Source organism: Entelurus aequoreus, linkage group LG28, assembly GCF_033978785.1.
Source record: "Entelurus aequoreus isolate RoL-2023_Sb linkage group LG28, RoL_Eaeq_v1.1, whole genome shotgun sequence".
In the NCBI taxonomy this organism is placed as follows: Eukaryota; Metazoa; Chordata; class Actinopteri; order Syngnathiformes; family Syngnathidae; genus Entelurus; species Entelurus aequoreus.
The window spans coordinates 30,496,023-30,517,436 of record NC_084758.1 but is presented as its reverse complement, the minus strand read 5'-3'; positions in this window follow the sequence as shown (position 1 = coordinate 30,517,436).

The window sequence follows — 21,414 nt, the reverse complement described above, 5'->3', positions numbered from 1 at the left end:
AATGAAGATTAAAAACCAACTACAAACAAAAAAATAACAAAAAGCAGTATTTTTCTCCGTGTTGACTTCTTTCTATTAAATTTGAAAACAATTTCTTATATTCTTTCTGATTCAGTAATATTGCAATATTTTCTGGTAAAATTAAGACTTTTTATGTAAAATTGTCTTTAGTGCAAAATGGTGACATTTGTCATGTAAAATTCTGACTTTTATCGCACTTTTGCCAATTTTTTTGTTGTTCTTGTAAAATAGTGACATTTGTTTAATACATTTATGACTTACGTCATAATTTTGTCAAGTAAAATTATGATTATTATTATAATATTGCCAAAATGTTAGTTTTCTTATAAAATTGTGACTTTTGTCGAGTAAAATTACGACTCTTTACTTAAAATTGCCCAAATGTTAAGCTTTTCATGTAAAATTGCAACTGTTATTGAGTAAAATTCCAACTTTTATCATAAGGTTGCACAAATGTTCAGTTTTTCATGTAAAATTTTGACTTGCGTTGAGTAAAATTACGACTTTTGTTATATAGTACTGCCAAAATTGTAATTTTTTCTTGTGAAATTCCAACTTATTTTTCACAACAAGCTTTTTTATATTTGCATAGTATGTATATATTATTAATGTTGTAAATACACATCTTTATATATCTAGAAAGGGTGGTCCTAAAGAGAGAGGCCTTTTTCGGAGGTCTCAAGAAGGTATGAAATACAAGAGTGTGTGTGTGTGCGTGTGTGTGTGTTCTTGTCTTTCAACCCTTCTTGAGACATCAACAAGGAAAAGTACCTTCCATATGAGGACCGGTGAACAAGTTAGGACCGAAATCATGGTCCCAATACGGAAAACCACTGTATCTAATAGAGAATGTCTTATTTGCACCCCTGGTGGTGAAATCTGTCAAAATGAGGGTGGTCCCACAAATGAGGGAGTTTTCAAATTAGCAGTGTGTCGGCTTTAAAAGTGCTCCCCCTCTGGCCAACATATGAAATAACAAGTGTGTGGCCAAAATCTTTTTTTTTTTTAAATAAAAAAAAATGTATATAGAGACATACTGTAATAACTTGAAGTAAATAATGAAGATTAAAAACCAACTACAAACAAAAAAATAACAAAAAGCAGTATTTTTCTCAAAGTGTCGACTTCTTTCTAATACATTTGAAAACCATTTCTTATATTCTTTCTGATTCTGTAATATTGCAATATTTTCTGGTAAAATTAAGACTTTTTATGTAAAATTATGTCTTTTTAGTGCAAAATGGTGACATTTGTCATGTAAAATTCTGACTTATCACAATATTGCCATTTTTTTTGTTGTTCTTGTAAAATAGTGACATTTTTTGAGTACATTTATGACCTATGTCATAATTTTGTCAAGTAAAATTACGATTATTATTTTAATATTGCCAAAATGTTAGTTTTCTTATAAAATGGTGACTTTTGTCGAGTAAAATTACGACTCTTTACTTAAAATTGCCCAAATGTTAAGCTTTTCATGTAAAATTGCAACTGTTATTGAGTAAAATTCCAACTTTTATCATAATGTTGCACAAATGTTCCGTTTTTTATGTAAAATTTTGACTTGCGTTGAGTAAAATTACGACTTTTGTTGTATAGTACTGCCAAAATTGTAAGTTTTTCTTGTGAAATTCCAACTCATTTTTCACAACAAGCTTTTTTATATTTGCATAGTATGTATATATTATTAATGTTGTAAATACACATCTTTATATATCTAGAAAGGGTGGTCCTAAAGAGAGAGGCCTTTTTCGGAGGTCTCAAGAAGGTATGAAATACAAGTGTGTGTGTGTGTGTGTGTGTGTGTGTGTGTGTGTGTGTGTGTGTGTGTGTTCTTGTCTTTCAACCCTTCTTGAGACATCAACAAAGAAAAGTAGCTTCCATATGAGGACCGGTGAACAAGTTAGGACCGAAATCATGGTCCCAATACGGAAAACCACTGTATCTAATAGAGAATGTCTCATTTGCACCCCTGGTGGTGAAATCTGTCAAAATGAGGGTGGTCCCACAAATGAGGGAGTTTTCAAATTAGCAGTGTGTCGGCTTTAAAAGTGCTCCCCCTCTGGCCAACATATGAAATAACAAGTGTGTGGCCAAAATCTTTTTTTTTTTTTAAATAAATAAAAATGTATATAGAGACATACTGTAATAACTTGAAGTAAATAATGAAGATTAAAAACCAACTACAAACAAAAAAATAACAAAAAGCAGTATTTTTCTCCGTGTTGACTTCTTTCTAATAAATTTGAAAACAATTTCTTATATTCTTTCTGATTCAATAATATTGCAATATTTTCTGGTAAAATTAAGACTTTTTATGTAAAATTATGTCTTTTTAGTGCAAAATGGTGACATTTGTAATGTAAAATTCTGACTTTTATCGCAATTTTGCCAATTTTTTTGTTGTTCTTGTAAAATAGTGACATTTGTTTAATACATTTATGACTTATGTCATAATTTTGTCAAGTAAAATTACGATTATTATTATAATATTGCCAAAATGTTAGTTTTCTTATAAAATGGTGACTTTTGTCGAGTAAAATTACGACTCTTTACTTAAAATTGCCCAAATGTTAAGCTTTTCATGTAAAATTGCAACTGTTATTGAGTAAAATTCCAACTTTTATCATAATGTTGCACAAATGTTCAGTTTTTCATGTAAAATTTTGACTTGCGTTGAGTAAAATTACGACTTTTGTTATATAGTACTGCCAAAATTGTAAGTTTTTCTTGTGAAATTCCAACTCATTTTTCACAACAAGCTTTTTTATATTTGCATAGTATGTATATATTATTAATGTTGTAAATACACATCTTTATATATCTAGAGAGGGTGGTCCTAAAGAGAGAGGCCTTTTTCGGAGGTCTCAAGAAGGTATGAAATACAAGTGTGTGTGTGTGTGTGTGTGTGTGTGTGTGTGTGTGTGTGTGTGTGTGTGTGTGTGTGTGTGTGTGCGTGCGTGCGTGTGCGTGTGTGTGTGTGTGTGTTCTTGTCTTTCAACCCTTCTTGAGACATCAACAAGGAAAAGTAGCTTCCATATGAGGACCGGTGAACAAGTTAGGACCGAAATCATGGTCCCAATACGGAAAACCACTGTATCTAATAGAGAATGTCTCATTTGCACCCCTGGTGGTGAAATCTGTCAAAATGAAGGTGGTCCCACAAATGAGGGAGTTTTCAAATTAGCAGTGTGTCGGCTTTAAAAGTGCTCCACCTCTGGCCAACATATGAAATAACAAGTGTGTGGCCAAAATCTTTTTTTTTTTTTTAAATAAATAAAAATGTATATAGAGACATACTGTAATAAGTTGAAGTAAATAATGAAGATTAAAAACCAACTACAAACAAAAAATAACAAAAAGCAGTATTTTTCTCCGTGTTGACTTCTTTCTAATAAATTTGAAAACAATTTCTTATATTCTTTCTGATTCAGTAATATTGCAATATTTTCTGGTAAAATTAAGACTTTTTATGTAAAATTATGTCTTTTTAGTGCTAAATGGTGACATTTGTCATGTAAAATTCTGACTTTTATCGCAATTTTGCCAATTTTTTTGTTGTTCTTGTAAAATAGTGACATTTGTTTAACACATTTATGACTTATGTCATAATTTTGTCAAGTAAAATTACGATTATTATTATAATATTGCCAAAATGTTCGTTTTCTTATAAAATGGTGACTTTTGTCGAGTAAAATTACGACTCTTTACTTAAAATTGCCCAAATGTTAAGCTTTTCATGTAAAATTGCAACTGTTTTTGAGTAAAATTCCAACTTTTATCATAATGTTGCACAAATGTTCAGTTTTTCATGTAAAATTTTGACTTGCGTTGAGTAAAATTACGACTTTTGTTATATAGTACTGCCAAAATTGTAATTTTTTCTTGTGAAATTCCAACTTATTTTTCACAACAAGCTTTTTTATATTTGCATAGTATGTATATATTATTAATGTTGTAAATACACATCTTTATATATCTAGAAAGGGTGGTCCTAAAGAGAGAGGCCTTTTTCGGAGGTCTCAAGAAGGTATGAAATACAAGTGTGTGTGTGTGTGTGTGTGTGTGTGTGTGTGTGTGTGTGTGTGTGTGTGTGTGTGTGTGTGTGTGTGTGTGTGTGTGTGTGTGTGTGTGTGTGTGTGTGTGTGTGTGTGTGTGTGTGTGTGTGTGTGTGTGTGTGTCCACTGGCCACCAGCATGGGCCTTCCTGCTGCTGCAGCATGGTAATGGCTTGACGGGGCAATCAGAGGCAGACGTGTTCTTGACTCAGCCCCCTTTAATGGCGTCTCCTCCTCAGGCTACAATTGAGCAGTCCTGAAATGACCGCGGGCACAAAATGAAAATTCTATAATTTTGTCTCAGTTTTTTTATTTATTTATTTTCCGGCGATGCGGGACGCAATCATGCTCCACTGTGAGAAGTCACATGTTGTGGGGCGCTCACCTGGATGCACATAATTGCAACATGATGCTGGACCTGTTGGTGAACGTGTACCAATGACGTCATCGCTTGCCTTTTGCGTAACGTTTCGGAAGCTGAGAGGATTAACATTGCAGGGGGACACAAGAAGTGAGCAAAAGCAATAAAAAAACAAAACCTGCATGTGGAGAAATACAAATTCAGGGGCCCACAGCAGCACCTAATGCTTTTCTCAACGAGCAGCATGTTAGTCATACAGGCTCGTAGATTTTATTTTTTTTTAAAGATCACTCACTCGCCATACAGCAATAGATGATATTTGTCTATTACCAGACCGCTTCTGAGTTAGCGCACCTTTCTTTGTTCATAACGTATATTTTCTGTTGTACTTACCTTATTAGTATCTATTCATATGTTTTTATGCTGCAGCTGTTATATACACTGTAATCTTGTAAATGGTAACTGTGATTGTGTTATATATATATATATATATATATATACGTACTTATATATTAAAAAAATAAAATAAATATATATGTAGTTTATATATATAAATGTGTGTGTATATATAGATATGTATACATTGATTGATTGATTGAAACTTTTATTAGTAAATTGCATAGTTCAGTACATATTCCGTACAATTGACCACTAAATGGTAACACCCGAATAAGTTTTTCAACTTGTTTAAGTCGGGGTCCACGTTAATCAATTCATGGTACAAATATATACTATAATCATAATACAGTCATCACACGAGTTAATCATCAGAGTATATACATTGAATTATTTACATTATTTACAATGTGGGATGAGGAGGGTTTGGTTGATATCAGCACTTCAGTCATCAACAATTGCATCATCAGAGAAATGGGCATTGAAACAGTGTAGGTCTGACTTGGTAGGATATGTACAGCGAGCAGAGAACATAGTGAGTTCAGATAGCATAAGAACAAGTATATACATTAGAAATACATTTGATTATTTTCATTTGGTTATTTACAATCCGTGGAGGTGGGATGTGGAAGGGGGAGGGTGTTAGTCAAGGGTTGAAGTTGCCTGGAGGTGTTGTTTTAGTGCGGTTTTGAAGGAGGATAGAGATGCACTTTCTTTTACACCTGTTGGGAGTGCATTCCATATTGATGTGGCATAGAAGGAGAATGAGTTTAGACCTTTATTAGATCGGAATCTGGGTTTAACGTGGTTAGTGGAGCTCCCCCTGGTGTTGTGGTTATGGCGGTCACGTTAAGGAAGTAGTTTAACATGTACTTCGGTATCAGGGAGGTGTAGCAGATTTTATAGACTAGGCTCGTGTGTGTGTGTGTGTGTGTGTGTGTGTGTGTGTGTGTGTATATATATATATATATATATATATATATATATATATATATATATATACATATACTCACGCGTATACATACACTCACACGTATATATATATATATATATATATATATATATATATATATATATATATATATATATATATATATATATATATATATATATATATACGTGTGAGTGTATGTATATATGTATACGTGTGAGTGTATGTATATATGTGTATATATGTGTATATATGTATACGTGTGAGTGTATATATATATGTATATATATATATTTTTTTAAAATATATATTTATATAAAAAATTAATTGGATTATCCAAAGAAAATTGTGCTTGATACCGTGGTAGAGCGTAATATGTATGTGTGGGAAAAACATCACAAGACTATTTCATCTCTACATGCCTGTTTCATGAGGGTTTCCTCAATCATCAGGAGATTTTTCATATATATATATATATATATATATATATATATATATATATATATATATATATATATATATATATATATATATATATATATATATATATATGTGTATATATATATATGTATGTGTATATATGTATATATATATGTATGTGTATATATGTATATATATATATATGTATGTGTATGTATATATATATATATATATATATATATATATATATATATATATATATATATATATATATATATATATATATATATATATATATATATATATATATATATATTAGGGGTGTGGGAAAAAATCTATTCGAATTCGAATCGCTATTCTCACGTGATTCAGAATCGATTCTCATTTTTAAAAAATCAATTTTTTTTTTAATTTTTATTATTAAAAAAAAAAAAAAAATATATATATATATATATATATATATATATATATATATATATATATATATATATATATATATATATATACTGTATATATATATTTTTTTTAATTAATCAATCCAACAAAACAATACACAGCAATACCATAACAATGCAATCCAATTCCAAAACCAAACCCGACCCAGCAACCTGTCAAAAGGATATAAAAAGCATGTGTTAAACACAAAAATTATAATCAAGGCTTAGGTCAAGCAAAAATAAATAATCATCAAATAAACTGCAAAGCAAGGGACTCATAAAAACTATGTACATATAATTACGCAGTGCTGGAATAAATTTGAACTAAATAAAAAATATAATATATATGTTTTGTTAAAAAAAACTGTCAATACAAATAAACTGCAAATGAAAATACAGATTTACCACTTTAGTCATAATTTTTGCGCTTATAAAACTTCTATGACCTGAAGTCCAGAGTTTTTGTTTGTTAGCTATTGTCATTACTGCCACCAGTGGTGGAAAAATTTATTACAGCGGAGTACAGCTGCGGCCTATACGGACCACAGCTAAAAAAACAGATCATCTTTGGTGGCCCTATAGGGGGCGCTCATGGCCCAACAATGTCTTAAGGTTAAGAAACACTGGTCTACAGTAGCTTGTCTGCAATCGTGTGCTTAGCTGTTCAGTAGCTGCTAGTGATATCCGGGCATGTTTACCTTTTGTAATTGACTTTCACAAGTAAATGTTCTGCAGGATTGCTTATATTGGAGATATTAGACGTAAATCGATACTTGTTTTTTTTTTGCTGATAACGGACCAATATTTGATATCAATATCAGATCGGGACATTGCTTTTTTAGACGTCAAAATACATTTTTCAAAACCCCCACAGGGGGTCAGCTGCATAGCTAGACGAGTTTCATTACTGTGACATCACTGCGCACTATTCTCGTGTCAATTTATATACCGTATTTTCCGGACTATAAGTAATGTACTGCAACAAGGTGCAGATATAAATAAATAGATTACTGTACATATACTGTAAATATATTGCACTTTTGCATTTGCATCCACGTTTATGGATGTATGTTATATTGTCTTTATATTCCAGCCAGTTAATCCATTTTGGGGGGGAATTGAGGGGATTATTATGATGCGTTCAAGAGTCTTATGGCCTGAGGGAAGAAGCTGTTACAGAACCTGGAGGTTCTGCTACGGAGGCTGCGGAACCTCTTTCTAGAGTCCAGCAGTGAAAACAGTCCTTAGTGGGGGTGGGAGGAGTCTCTGCAGATTTTCACATACAAACCGTAAATTCAATGTATCGACATCATACGGATGTGTCATGGAGACGGCATAAAAAAAAAGCAGGCTTTGCAACACATCTTAAAATTAAGCCTGGTGCCTGGGAGACGAGACACACAGCTCGTAACACGGGAACGGAGGAAATGCTGTGTATGAAACAGAAAACTATGTTCCGGCCCGGAACGCAGGTTTGCACTGGCTTAAGAAGGCCAGGAAGCTCATCAGCGACAGGTGTGTAGATTGCTGATTGAGCCAATTGAATGCAGCCGCAGTGGCGTGCGCACAGATCAATGCGCACTGGGGTGTGCCCGGGCCGTGACACTAAAACCTTAAATTCAACTTATCGACATCATACGGATGTGTCATGGAGACGGCATAAAAAAAAAGCAGGCTTTGCTACACATCTTAAAATGAAGCCTGGTGCTCTGCCAACTATCCGTGTAAGTTTGATCGCTTTATTTGTCTTCATGGAAAACGCTAACCTGGCATGATGTTACTGTCAAAATGTACGTGTAATATCAGCACTATGCTACAATAACATCCAAAGGTACTAAACTGCATATTTTATAGACATTAAAAAAGATCCAACGGGAGCAATACAAGTTTGACGGGGAGTAAATGTTGTCATAAATTTGTACGTCATTATAATGCAATTTTCTTTGGAGTCCTGCCATTAAATCATTGTGGAACATATATAGCTGTAGTTTATATGCTTATTACAGCACAATGAGGTGCACACATCTACTTTATGAAATGATATTGATTTTTGACGCTTTTGTCCGACACAAATGCTCAATATTCAGAGGTGGGAGTGGGGAAAAAAAAAAACATTAGAAAAAGGCTGATGTGACACGGCGGCGAGGGCCTCTGTCAGCTTTTATATGACATTATTATTCCCGGGGTTGTAAATTTTGGCATGTTAAGATCCCGGACAACAAGCACATAAAATTCAATCAATGGCGCCTCCCCGCCGCGCCGTGACGCTCTCCCTGCTGATGCTTCTTAAATCATACAAAATGGGCCGCTGCATAATTGGGCGGCGGCGGTGGCGACGGCGGCCCCAGTGCCGGGTCGCCGACGGGGGTCCGGACGCTGCTTTATCGCACTAGCGCGACCGGGGGCGTAAAAGTGTGCTTCATAAAACACCGCGGCGCTGACATGTTGCCAAACGGGCTCCGTGTTTATTTATAACCGCAGCGGCTGGTGTCGAGATGGAGGTCCATCACGCCGCCTCCGAAGGTGTTTGTCTGCACAAATGATTTGTTTTATATCAATATTTGACAGCCGGCTCTGAGGAAAGACCATGCAACAGGTTTGACAACGGTAAGGCTTGGAGTCTATCACCCTATTTACTAGACTATATTCAGCGGTATATAAGCCGCAACCAGTGTTGGGTTAGTTACTGAAAACCAGTAACTTGTTACAATTACTAGTTACTTTATTTCAAAAGTAACTCAGTTACTAACTCAGTTACTTACACCAAAAAGTAATGCGTTACTGTGAAAATTAACTATTTAGTTACTTCTTTCCCCCCCCCCTTTTTTTAAGGCTCCCATTAATGCCCTTTTCGCCTTCATTTCAGTACTGTTATTGCACTGGAGAATAATACCATCTGTTGATCAACTTGACATGCATTTGCATCGCTGAACTCAGAAAGCAATGTGGTCTACATACAACACACAAACAATGTGGTCTACATACAACACACAAACAATGTGGTCTACATGCAACACACAAAGACAAAGATATGTTTCAAAGGGCCAATTTATTTCAGGCCAGAAAAAATTGACAAAACTATTTTAAATAGCTGCAACATAATGGCACTTTAACTTTAACTCTAAGTAGATAGGATCTTTGATCCAAGACACAACTTACATTTAACCAAAATGTTATTTTCTTTGTGCTCGACAAAAGAAAAGTATTGAGAATGTCTCCATGTTAAAAAACTCGACTTCTGGCTTCGCCATGATGTCTTGTTAGTTGTTATGAGAGTAGCGTAAGTGTGTGTGTGTGTGTGCGTGTGTGGCCCTTTAAGATATGACAGCATGAGAGGTGAGTGACGTCAGTGAGTGAGTGGGCGAGAGAGGTGAGGGAGCGGCGACAGTGAGTGCGTGTAGGTGCTCTAGCTTGGTGGATGGCTGCGTCCAATAAAGTCACAAAGTTGCAACAAACCGCCGGGCTCGTCATTCACCCTCAGTTGTAAAGACCCTCTTCCGGGTAAAGTGAAGGTTGTTAGACCCGAAGTAAATAAATAAAACACACTCAGATCTTCAGTTTCTAGCCGATACTACATACAAATAACGTAAAATAACGCAGTAATGCATCATGCAGTAACGGTAACTGAGTTACTGTATATAAAAAAATAACGCGTTAGATTACTAGTTACCGCCGAAACTAACGGCGTTACAGTAACGCGTTACTTAGTAACGCGTTAGTCCCAACACTGGCCGCAACCCCGAAATTTTTTAGAAAAAGTAGAAGTTATGAGCTCTCTTTACTTTTACTAGATACAAATCCTAATATATTTAATACAACATAAATAACTGCTCGTTGTCAGGGTTAAATGTCATTAATGGTAATTACCTTAATCCAAAAATCCCAAAGACGGTCAACTCCCCTCTCAATAAGTCAGTATTCTTTTTAATTTAACATATATTTTAAAATGATTTATTTTTTTAAATTTTTATCCAACTGTATTATTATTTTATGTATTCATGTATTTTAGGTCTTCTTAGCCTCCATATTAAATTGTAACGATCTGCCCATATTATAAAACACAGATTTAAACAAAGGAAACGTGCTATTGCACTTTATTATTATTTCACGTATCTATAGTTTTTAAGACTGAATATTTAGAAATGTGTCATGCAATTGTGCATGACATCTACCTTTTAAAGTCCATACAGGATATTTAGCAACATATTATTTCGCAAGTCTTGTGTTTGCAGGGCTACTACAAACATTGCCAGACCTAGGGGTGTAAAAAAAAAAATTTGCATTCGAATTGCAATTGTTCTACATCTCGATTCAAAATGTATGCATAATTTGTAAAGATCGATTTAAAAAAAGAAAAATTAATGCATTTTCTATTTTTATAATTGTTTTCATCTTTTAAAAATAATAATTATAGTATTTATTTTCAAAATAATTAATTTAAAAAAATATGTTTAGTAAAGGTGCATAAAAAAATGATTCACATCAAAATTGCAATTCTTATTCATTCCGATTTCAAATAGATTAATAATTTGCAAAATCAATAAAAAAAAATATTGTTTTATTATTTTTAATTTATTTTTACAAGAATAGATTTAAAAAAATATGTTTTTAGGCCATCCCCATGCTACCAGAATGAGCTTTTGTAAACCGTAACCTGTTTTGAAAAATTATAGATACAAAAAATATGTTTCCATATCTGTCTATTACCTGACCGCTTGTATGTTAGCTACCTCTCTTTGTTAATAATGTATATTTTCTGCTGGATCTACTCTCTAGTTTATGTTGCAGCTGTTACATGTACTGTAATATTGTACATGGTAATTGGGATTTGTTATATATTGTACATATTATATAAAAATATAATAATATAATATATCAGTATATATTATATATTGTATATATAATATGTAAATATTACATATATGTTATATTTTATAATGCTACTATGGTACATGTTTAGTCTACTTTATACCTGCATTATAGTTTCCATCCTTACCCTTTCTATCCTTTATAACTGAGCTACTGTGCGGTACAATTTCCCTTGTGGATCAATAACGTTTGTCTAAGTCTAAGTGTGTTAGTCGCAGATATATAAAATGTAAAATGAGTGATTTACACAGGAAGGTTTTGTAAATACTAATTTACAAACCTCAATTGTTTACAAACGGTGTCTGTAACCGGGCAGTAAAACAGCTGATCAAACAAAACAGAAGCCATCGTCGTGGACCCACACTCTAAAAAGTAATGACTTGATCCAATGAGAAAAATTGAGGCAAACCTCTCCATCAGTTTTATTTAGTGTTGTCCGATACCAATATTTTGGCTCGGTACTTTTCGATACTTTTCTAAATAAAGGAGACTACAAAAAATTTCATTATTGGCTATATTTTAACAAAAAATGTTACGGTACATTAAACATATGTTTATTATTGCAAGTTTGTCCGTAAATAAAATAGTGAACATACTAGACAACTTGTCTTTTAGTAGTAAGTAAACAAACAAAGGTTTCTAATTAGTCTGCTGACATATGCAGTAACATATTGTGTCATTTATCTACCTATTATTTTGTCTACATTATTAAGGACAAGTGGTAGAAAATGAATTATTATTATTATTGTTCATTTACTGTTAATATCTGCTTACTTTTTCTTTTAACATGTTCTGTCTACACTTCTGTTAAAATGTAATAATCACTTATTCTTCTCTTGTTTGATACTTTACATTAGTTTTGGATGATACCACAAATGTGGGTATCAATCGGATACCAAGTAGTTACAGGATCATACATTGGTCATATTCAAAGTCCTCATGTGTCCAGGTACGTATTTCCTGAGTTTATAAACATAATATGAATGAACCGGTGCTTTTTAGAGGCGGTATGGTACTGAATATGATTCATTAGTATCAGGGTACTATACCAATACCGGTATACCGTACAACCATATTATATTGTAAAACTTACAAACGTTGCTTTAAATGAAGAATTCATATGAGTAGAAACGCTCTGGACGGCTTGAAGACTGAATGACACTTATACTTCCGGTTGAAAGGGCTAAATGGAAGGGTACTGCAGCACATGCAGTGAGCAATTTCGTCCAAAAGATGGCACCATAGCAGAAATAATAACACACCTCATTGGTGTGTTTGCTTGTTTTTTTAAATGTATTTTTCATTTTTAATTATTCTATTACATAATGGCCGTCAGCAAAGAACAATCCATAAATTAGTAAAGCGTAGAAAAAAAATAACGCTTATAGTCCGGAATGCACGGTAAGCTTTTCCCATGTAAAAAAAAAAAAAAAGCATTGGAAGAAAAACACACTGCTTGTCTGCCCGCTGATTGACGACTATCTTAATTAGAATGCTAATGAGGAAGAGGTTTTGCAGGCCATCCCCTCGTCTTCCCTCCTGCTACAAATTAAGCATATTGGAAACGACGCGGCGGACGTGGGGATGGATGATCCCCCAGTTAATAATTCCAATCTGTTAATCAATGAGCCTCTCGATTGACTGCCAGGCAAAAACGCCTGGTGTCAGCACCCTGGCCGCAAGGCATTGTGGGAAATGACAGGGATTTGGGATTGTGGATGATCCGCTGAATTGGACGCTGTCTGGGTCTGCGTCACCACATACATATACCTTGCTTTACAGTTTAACCCTCCTGCTTTTGAAATGAACACTTAAGTGTCGTCGCCCCAAACTGGAAGGCTTTATTAGCCGATCAAAAGGTCGGCGAGTAATAATAAATCGCAGAAATACGATTAATTGAATAAATGAATGAGGGAGAATCTCCATTTAAATTTTGTTGTTTTGATTCATCGTTTATTAAGTGTAACCAATAAAGAAGTATCATATCCGGTCTGCGTGAAGTTCCCAAAACGTGAAATATGCATCGACGGTGCAATAAAGCAATGTTGCGTAGGTGTGTAGTGGCAAACACCTGATTGATTTATCTATTTTTTTTTTGTAATGCACACGTTAAAAGTTTCTGTGTTGATGATGTGGATTAATTAGAGAAAAAAAGAAAAGTTATTGCAAGCAGAATTTATTATGTTTATTTCAACATGTTTTTTCCTAAAATACACATTGAGGCTATTAAACTCAAACTTTCTCCGATGCTGCCACAGAAAGACGTGTTTTATGCCACTCCTCCTTTGTCTCATTTTGTCCACCAAACATTGTATGCTGTGCGTGAATGCACAAAGGTGAGCTTTGTTGATGTTATTGATTTGCTGGAGTGCTTATCAGGCATATTTGGTCAATGCATGACTGCAAGCTAATCGGTGCTAACATGCTACATAGGCTGTATGTACATATTGCATCATTATGCCTCGTTTGTAGGTATATTTGAGCTCACTTAATTTCCTTTACTTATGTCATCGGTGTATTTAATTTGTATATTGACACATTATCTGTATGTAATATTGGCTGCATTTCTGTGTTGTTTGTGTGCCATGTTGTTCCAGACCACAGCAAGCGTTACCCAGCTCGCAAATATTGTAATAAATCCATTAGAAGAAGACAGCCTGTTTTTTCCTTTAACTTGGACACACACATTTATACCTTTGGCCATTCTTAGCCAGTAATTTCCAGAACGTATCTCATCCTCTGAGTAGCCTACGTTTTACTAATGATTTCCAATGTTGCAAATATATGTAGAATAAACATTTAAATACAACATTTTTGTCAATGAAAATTTGCATCAGCCTTTGATAGTAGGCTAGTATAGACACATCATGTGTTATCTTCATTATAACACTTATATAAGGCTTCTATTTTTTTTTATTTTTTTTTTGGTCAAATCAAACAAACTAATTGAAAGACTACTCATTTACTAAAATAATTGATAGCTGTAGCCCTAGCTTTGATTAATCGTTTGACTGTAACTAATAACAATGTATCAACTCCGGTCCGCATGGAATGCCAGGAACTGTATATATGCTGACATAGTTTCCGCACAGATTCTGCAATGGCGCGCACACAAGAGCAATATTGTGTGGGTGCTGAGACTTAATAGCCGATTTGATATTTTTAAATAATTTTTTTTATAATTTACATATGCCAAAAGTACAATTTTATTGTTCATTATGTGCATTTCTTAGAAAAAAAGATTGACGTTTATGGCGAGCAAAAAACATTAGTATTTAAAAAAAAAAAAAAAAGTTCCTAAAATACGCATTGAGGCTGTAACATGTGCTTTTTACGATTACCGGATTAATCGAACAAACTAATCGATAGATTATTCGATAGCCAAAACAATCGATTGCTGCCACCCGAGCTTCGATTAATGGTTTGACTATAACGAATAAGAATTAATTCAATCCAGGCGTGCCGGAACTTTAAATATGCGGACATAGTTTCGGCAGAGATGCTGCAATAGAGCGCATATGAGATTCGTGTGGCGGCGAACAGCTGATTGATTATTTATTTATTTTTTATATTGCACTCATGTTAAAGGTGTAATTTCGATGTTCATGATATGCATTTATTAGAACAAAATAATGAAGTTATGGCTAGCAGAAATATTGTTTAGTTCAACAATTTTCCCTAAAATACACATTGAGTCTATAATGTTCATGATTCGATTAATTGAATCATCTCATCTATAGATTAATTAATTGTTAAATAATCCATACCTGCAGCCCCGGCTTCGATTAATCGTTTGACAATAACTAAAAAAAACCCCAAAAAAAACAGTGAAGTTGGCATGTTGTGTAAATCGTAAATAAAAACAGAATACAATGATTTGCAAATCCCTTTCAACCTATATTTAATTGAATAGACTGCAAAGACAAAATATTTAATGTTCAAACTGGAAAACTTTATTTTTTGCAAATATTAGCTCATTTGGAATTTGATGCCTGCAACATGTTTCAAAAGAGCTGGCACAAGTGGCAAAAACGACTGAGAAAGTTGAGAAATGTTCATCAAACACTTATTTGGAACATCCCACAGGTGAACGGGCTAATTGGGAACAGGTGGGTGCCATGATTGGGTATAAAAGCAGCTTCCATGAAATGCTCGGTCATTCACAAACAAGGATGGGGCGAGGGTCATCACTTTGAAGAAATGTGTGAGCAAATTGTTTAAGAACAACATTTCTCAACCAACTATTGTAAGGAAATCAAGGATTTCACCATCTACGGTCCGTGATATCATCAAAAGGTTCAGAGAATCTGGAGAAATCACCAAAAAACAACATTGAATGCCCATGACCTTCGATCCCTCAGGTGGTACTGCATCAAAAAGTGACAATATGTAAAGGATATCACCACATGGGCTCAGGAACACTTCAGAAAACAACTGTCAGTAACTACAGTTGGTCGCTACATCTGTGAGTGCAAGTTAAAACTCTACTATGCAAATCAAAAGCCATTTATCGACAACACCCAGAAACGCCGCCGGCTTCGCTGGTCCCGAGCTCATCTTAGATGGACTGATGCAAAGTGGAAAAGTGTTCTGTGGTCTGACGAGTCCACATTTCAAATTGTTTTTGGAAACTGTGGACGTCGTGTCCTCCGGACCAAAGAGGAAAAGTACCATCCGGATTGTTCTAGGCGCAAAGTTGAAAAGGCATCATCTGTGATGGTATGGGGGTGTATTAGTGCCCAAGACATGGGTAACTTACACATCTGTGAAGGCGCCATTAATGCTGGAAGGTACATACAGGTTTTGGAGCAACATATGTTGCCATCCAAGCAACATTATCATGGACGCCCCTGCTTATTTCAGCAAGACAATGCCAAGCCACGTGTTAAAACAGCGTGGCTTCATAGTAAAAGAGTGCGGGTACTAGACTGGCCTGCCTGTAGTCCAGACCTGTCTCCCATTGAAAATGTGTGGTGCATTATGAAGCCTAAAATACCACAACGGAGACCCCCGGACTGTTGAACAACTTAAGCTGTACATCAAGCAAGAATGGGAAAGAATTCCACCTGAAAAGCTTCAAAAATGTGTCTCCTCAGTTCCCAAACGTTTACTGAGTGTTGTTCAAAGGAAAGGCCATGTAACACAGTGGTAAAAATGCCTGTGACAACTTTTTTGCAATGTGTTGCTGCCAATAAATTCTAAGTTAATGATTATTTGCAAAAAAAAAATAAGTTTCCTCAGTTTGAACATTAAATATCTTATCTTTGCAGTCTATTCAATTGAATATAAGTTGAAAAGGCTTTGCAAATCATCGTATTCAGTTTTTATTTACGAATTACACAACGTGCCAACTTCACTGGTTTTGGGTTTTGTAATACAAATTTATCAAATCTTGACTGCTTGGAGTACCGGAACTTTAAACATGCAGCAATAAAACCGTAATGAGAGCGCTGAATGGTTGAAGTTTTTTAAATCCTTGTTTTTTGTTTTTTTTAACATGCACCCCTGTTAAAAATGCAATTTCACTATCAATTTAGTGCAGTAATAAAACAAATAAAAAAATGGTAATGGAAAACAGATCATTTTTTGTTCAAATATTTTTCCTAAAATATGCATTTAGTCAAGAAGGAGAGTTTTATCCCATGACTCGATTAATTGAACACACTTATTAATGGATTCATTGATTCCCAAAATAATCGAAAGCTGATTAATCAAATGACTAACTTATAAAAACTGATAAAATCCGGATTGCATGGAGTGCCGGAACTTTAAATATGCAGCAATATAGAACACACATGAGAGCGGTGAATGGCTGACATTTTTAAAATCCTTTTTTTATTTTAAAATCTCGTACACTTGTTAAAAATGCACTTTCACTGTTAATGAAATGCATTTTGTTAAAAAAAAAAGTTTTTTTTTAAACTATTTTTCCTAAAATAAGCATTGAGTCTACAAGTGTGTTTTAAACCGTGCACGACTACTGAAATATTCAATAACTGCAGCCCTAAATATTACACTTGAATATTAACACAACTATACAAAAAAATAACTAAGCCGACTCACAATAAAAGGGCAGTCGTGCACATTCTAACGCACAATATAAAATATGACAAATGGAGAGGAGAAAATTGTGCTTTGCCTCATTTTGAGAATAGTTTTCTATAACAACCCAACGACCAAAGTTGACATAACTAATTGATTGTATTATTTTCTTATAATTGTTACGGTACAGGGGGAAGAAGACGACACAGTCGTTAGATCTGTATTTATTATATATTTACAATAGAATGGAGTGTGAAACTAATCCAAAATGTGTGTGCGTGTGACTGTGTGTAGCAAGTATCTGTCGAGTGTTACCGGAAGTGTTGAGCGAGGTGCGGAAGTCCAAGGGGGCAAGGCAAGCTCGGAGGTCCGTGGGCAGGCGTGAGGTCAAGGGCAGGAGCGAGGCGTCAGAGTCCGTGTCCAGGCGGGAGGTCGAGATCCAATGAGGCAGCCAGGGAACCAGGGGGAATACGGAGAGACGAGACACACAGCTTGTGACGCGGGAACGGACAACGCACAATGAGCACGGAGGTGGGGAAAACACGGAGAGAGAGAATGCACATGGAGCTAGATAAGTCGGCTTACTGTACTGAAACAGGTCGCTACGTTCTGGCCCGGAACGCAGGAAGCTCATCAGCGACAGGGGTGTAGAGTGCTGATTGATTGCCGATTGAATGCAGCCGCCTGCATTGTGACACTTAAAAGAAGAAAAATCAACACATCTTAACTTAAATATTAAAATATTACATTGATGTCTTATGATGTCATGACATCGGCAATCACAATGTAGCGTCCTATTCTACCGAACGACGGGAGACCGGGCTTTCTGCTCCGCCGCTCCCAGTCTGTGGAACGTTCTCCCTGACCACCTGAGGGCACCACAGACCTTTTTTTTAGATGTATGCATGTTAGTTCTGGCTATTAGTTTGTTCTAGTTTTTATTTTTATTCATTTGTATTATCTTTTTATTTATTTTTAATACACTGTAGCACTTTGAGGTTGTTTGCTCAATGTAAAGTGCTTTTTACAAATAAAATCTATTATTATTATTGTTATTCTGCTCGCCGCCACTAGGGGCACATGGCGGGATTGCTGCTATGCTCCGTGATTACTGGTTTTGCCCCTTTTTGTTTTTGTTTTTACAACGCACTCCTCTGCAAAGTGATTGGAATAATAACGCCACGCACCGCCGCTACGCTCGCAAGGTTACGTGAACGCAGAGCTAGCTCGTCGCGCCTTTTTTCCTCTACATCAGTACGCGGAAGCGGGATGGTAATAACGCCATAATAACAAAAGATTATGTTGATCGGGGGCGCGGCCCCTCCGCTTGCTGTTGGCTGGCACTGTGAGGTCTTTATCCGCCGAGTTGGCGTCGGCGCGGCACCCCCGCGAAAGGTTATTATGTCGGCTCACTTTGGCAGCCGGCGCGTTGTGGCGGGGGTCGCCTGTAGCACATTAGAGCCAATAAATGTGCGTTGGCACTTCCTCAATTTAAAGTAAAGCCCCCTTCCCCCTCTGCCTCCGGTCCTCATTCCTAATAGGGTATTCCACCAGCGCTTCTAATAAGTTGTGGGGATATCGCCGTCCCCTCTCTCTCCACGGGCTGCACATTTGTCAGCTGCTGTTATTTTCTCAATGAAACGCCGAGGTCGTCGTCTTGTCCCTCGCTAATCTTTTCTGATCGTGTTTTTTTTTTCTCGTCATTTTTATCCTGATCAAGCAAACGTACTTAAAAACGTGTTTTTTTTTAAAGGGGTCCTATGATGAGTTTAGTCTTTTCTGACTTATACATTTTGTTATAATGTTGTATATTTAAACAGGGTAATTAATTGTCAGTTCTGGGTGCCTAAGTTTGGCTACGTCAAATCTAAGTCTGAGTCGGCTCTTTAGCGCCGCCCTAGTGGCACATAGGACCTCTTTCAGAGATGTGTGAAAATGGAAAAAGATGAAGAAAATGTTTTTATTTTTGGTTTTAATATGTTTTCTGTAGGAGGACAAACATGACACAAACTTTCCTAATTGTTAGAAATCCCACTTTGTTATACATGCTTCACGAATGGCTCCCTGCACCTCTTTCAGAGATGTGTGGAAATGGGAAAAAATATGTTTTTGGTTTGAATATATTTTCTGTAGGAGGACAAACATGACACAAAACTTCCTAATTGTTATAAATCCCACTGTTTATATTAAACATGCTTCACCGATGAGAGTATTTGGCGAGCGCCGTTTTGTCCTACTAATTTCAGCGATCCTTGAACTCACCGTAGTTTGTTTACATGTACAACTTTCTCCGACGCTGCCACAGAAAGACGTGTTTTATGCCACTTCGTTTTTTGTCTCATTTCGTCCACCAAACTGTTTATGCTGTGCGTGAATGCACAAAGGTGAGCTTTGTTGATGTTATTGACTTGCTGGAGTGTTTATCAGGCATATTTGGTCAATGCATGACTGCAAGATAATCGGTGCTAACATGCTATATAGGCTAACTGTATGTACAAGGAATTCAATATTAGTCCCTCGATTTGCCGGAAGTAAACAAGCTGTGCATCATTATGCCTCGTTTGAAGGTTTTTTTGAGCTCATTTAATTTACTTTACTTATGTCCTTGGTGTATTTAATTTGTCTCATGACACATTATCTGTGTGTAACATTTGCTGCATGTATGTGTTGTTTGTGTGCCATGTTGTTCCAGACCACAGCAAATGTTACCCAGCTCGCAAAGATTGTAATAAATCCATTAGAAGAAGACAGCCTGCCATTAATAAATTAACTACATCTCAATAATCTTCTAGGTGAACCATAAATTACTTAACGATGTAATTATGAGAACTTTAATTATTGTGTATATGTCTATATGTGTAATATTTATCTATGTGTTTAGTATTTGTTTACGTACTTATTGTATATTATTTCGGTAACACTTTAGTATGGGGAACACAATCAACACCATTGATTAGTTGCTTATTAACATGCAAATTAGTAACATATTGGCGCTTAATTAGTCATTATTAAGTACTTATTAATGCCTTATTCTGCATGGCCTTATTATACAACCAGTAAGCCATTAACTAAGAGTCTTCCCTCAATAACCTCAGAATTATTGCTCATTAGTAACTCTAACCCCAACCCTAACCCTTATGTTACTCTAGTGTCCAAATAACTCTAAATTAAGTATTTGTTACTTTAATAAGCAACTAATTAATGGTGAATATGTTCCCCTTACTTAAGTGTTACCATTATTTAATTTATTTATTCACTGTTCTGTTACAAACAAAGAACAAAGACATGGGATAAAACTGTGAGGATTTAAAATTAAAAAAGTGGGTAGGATTAAATAAGCGCTGCTTCTTTATACTCCTTTTCGGACGTGCTGTAATGAAACAACTGGAAATATGTGATGCATTACATTGTAATTGTATTGTATGCATGTTCCAAATAAACTGAAACATGTGTCACCTCATTTACAGTCGTACTGTACAAGCCAACTAACAGTAAACCAAATCAAAGTAAAATATAGTAAACGTGAAGTGCAATGAGCATCATTTTTCTTAAAAACAGAACGGGGGTTGATAGGTGAAAAGGTCATGTGACTGTAATTGTGCATATAAGTGACAATTTATCTGCATTTATGAAGTACTAACTAACTAGATGAGGCAATTCCTGGAGGAATGCTGAAGTTGAACTGAAATCCTGGATTTTTTTTTAGAGTTGTTGAAGTAGAGCACACAATTCCGAAACAAGCTGAATATTTTGAAGTTGGAACAGTTTGAATCAGATGAAAAATGTGGGAGTTGTGGAACTTTGAAGAATGTCCCATTGATTTTCAATGGGACAAAAACTGACTTTTGTCGAGTAAAATTACGACTCTTTTTGTAAAATT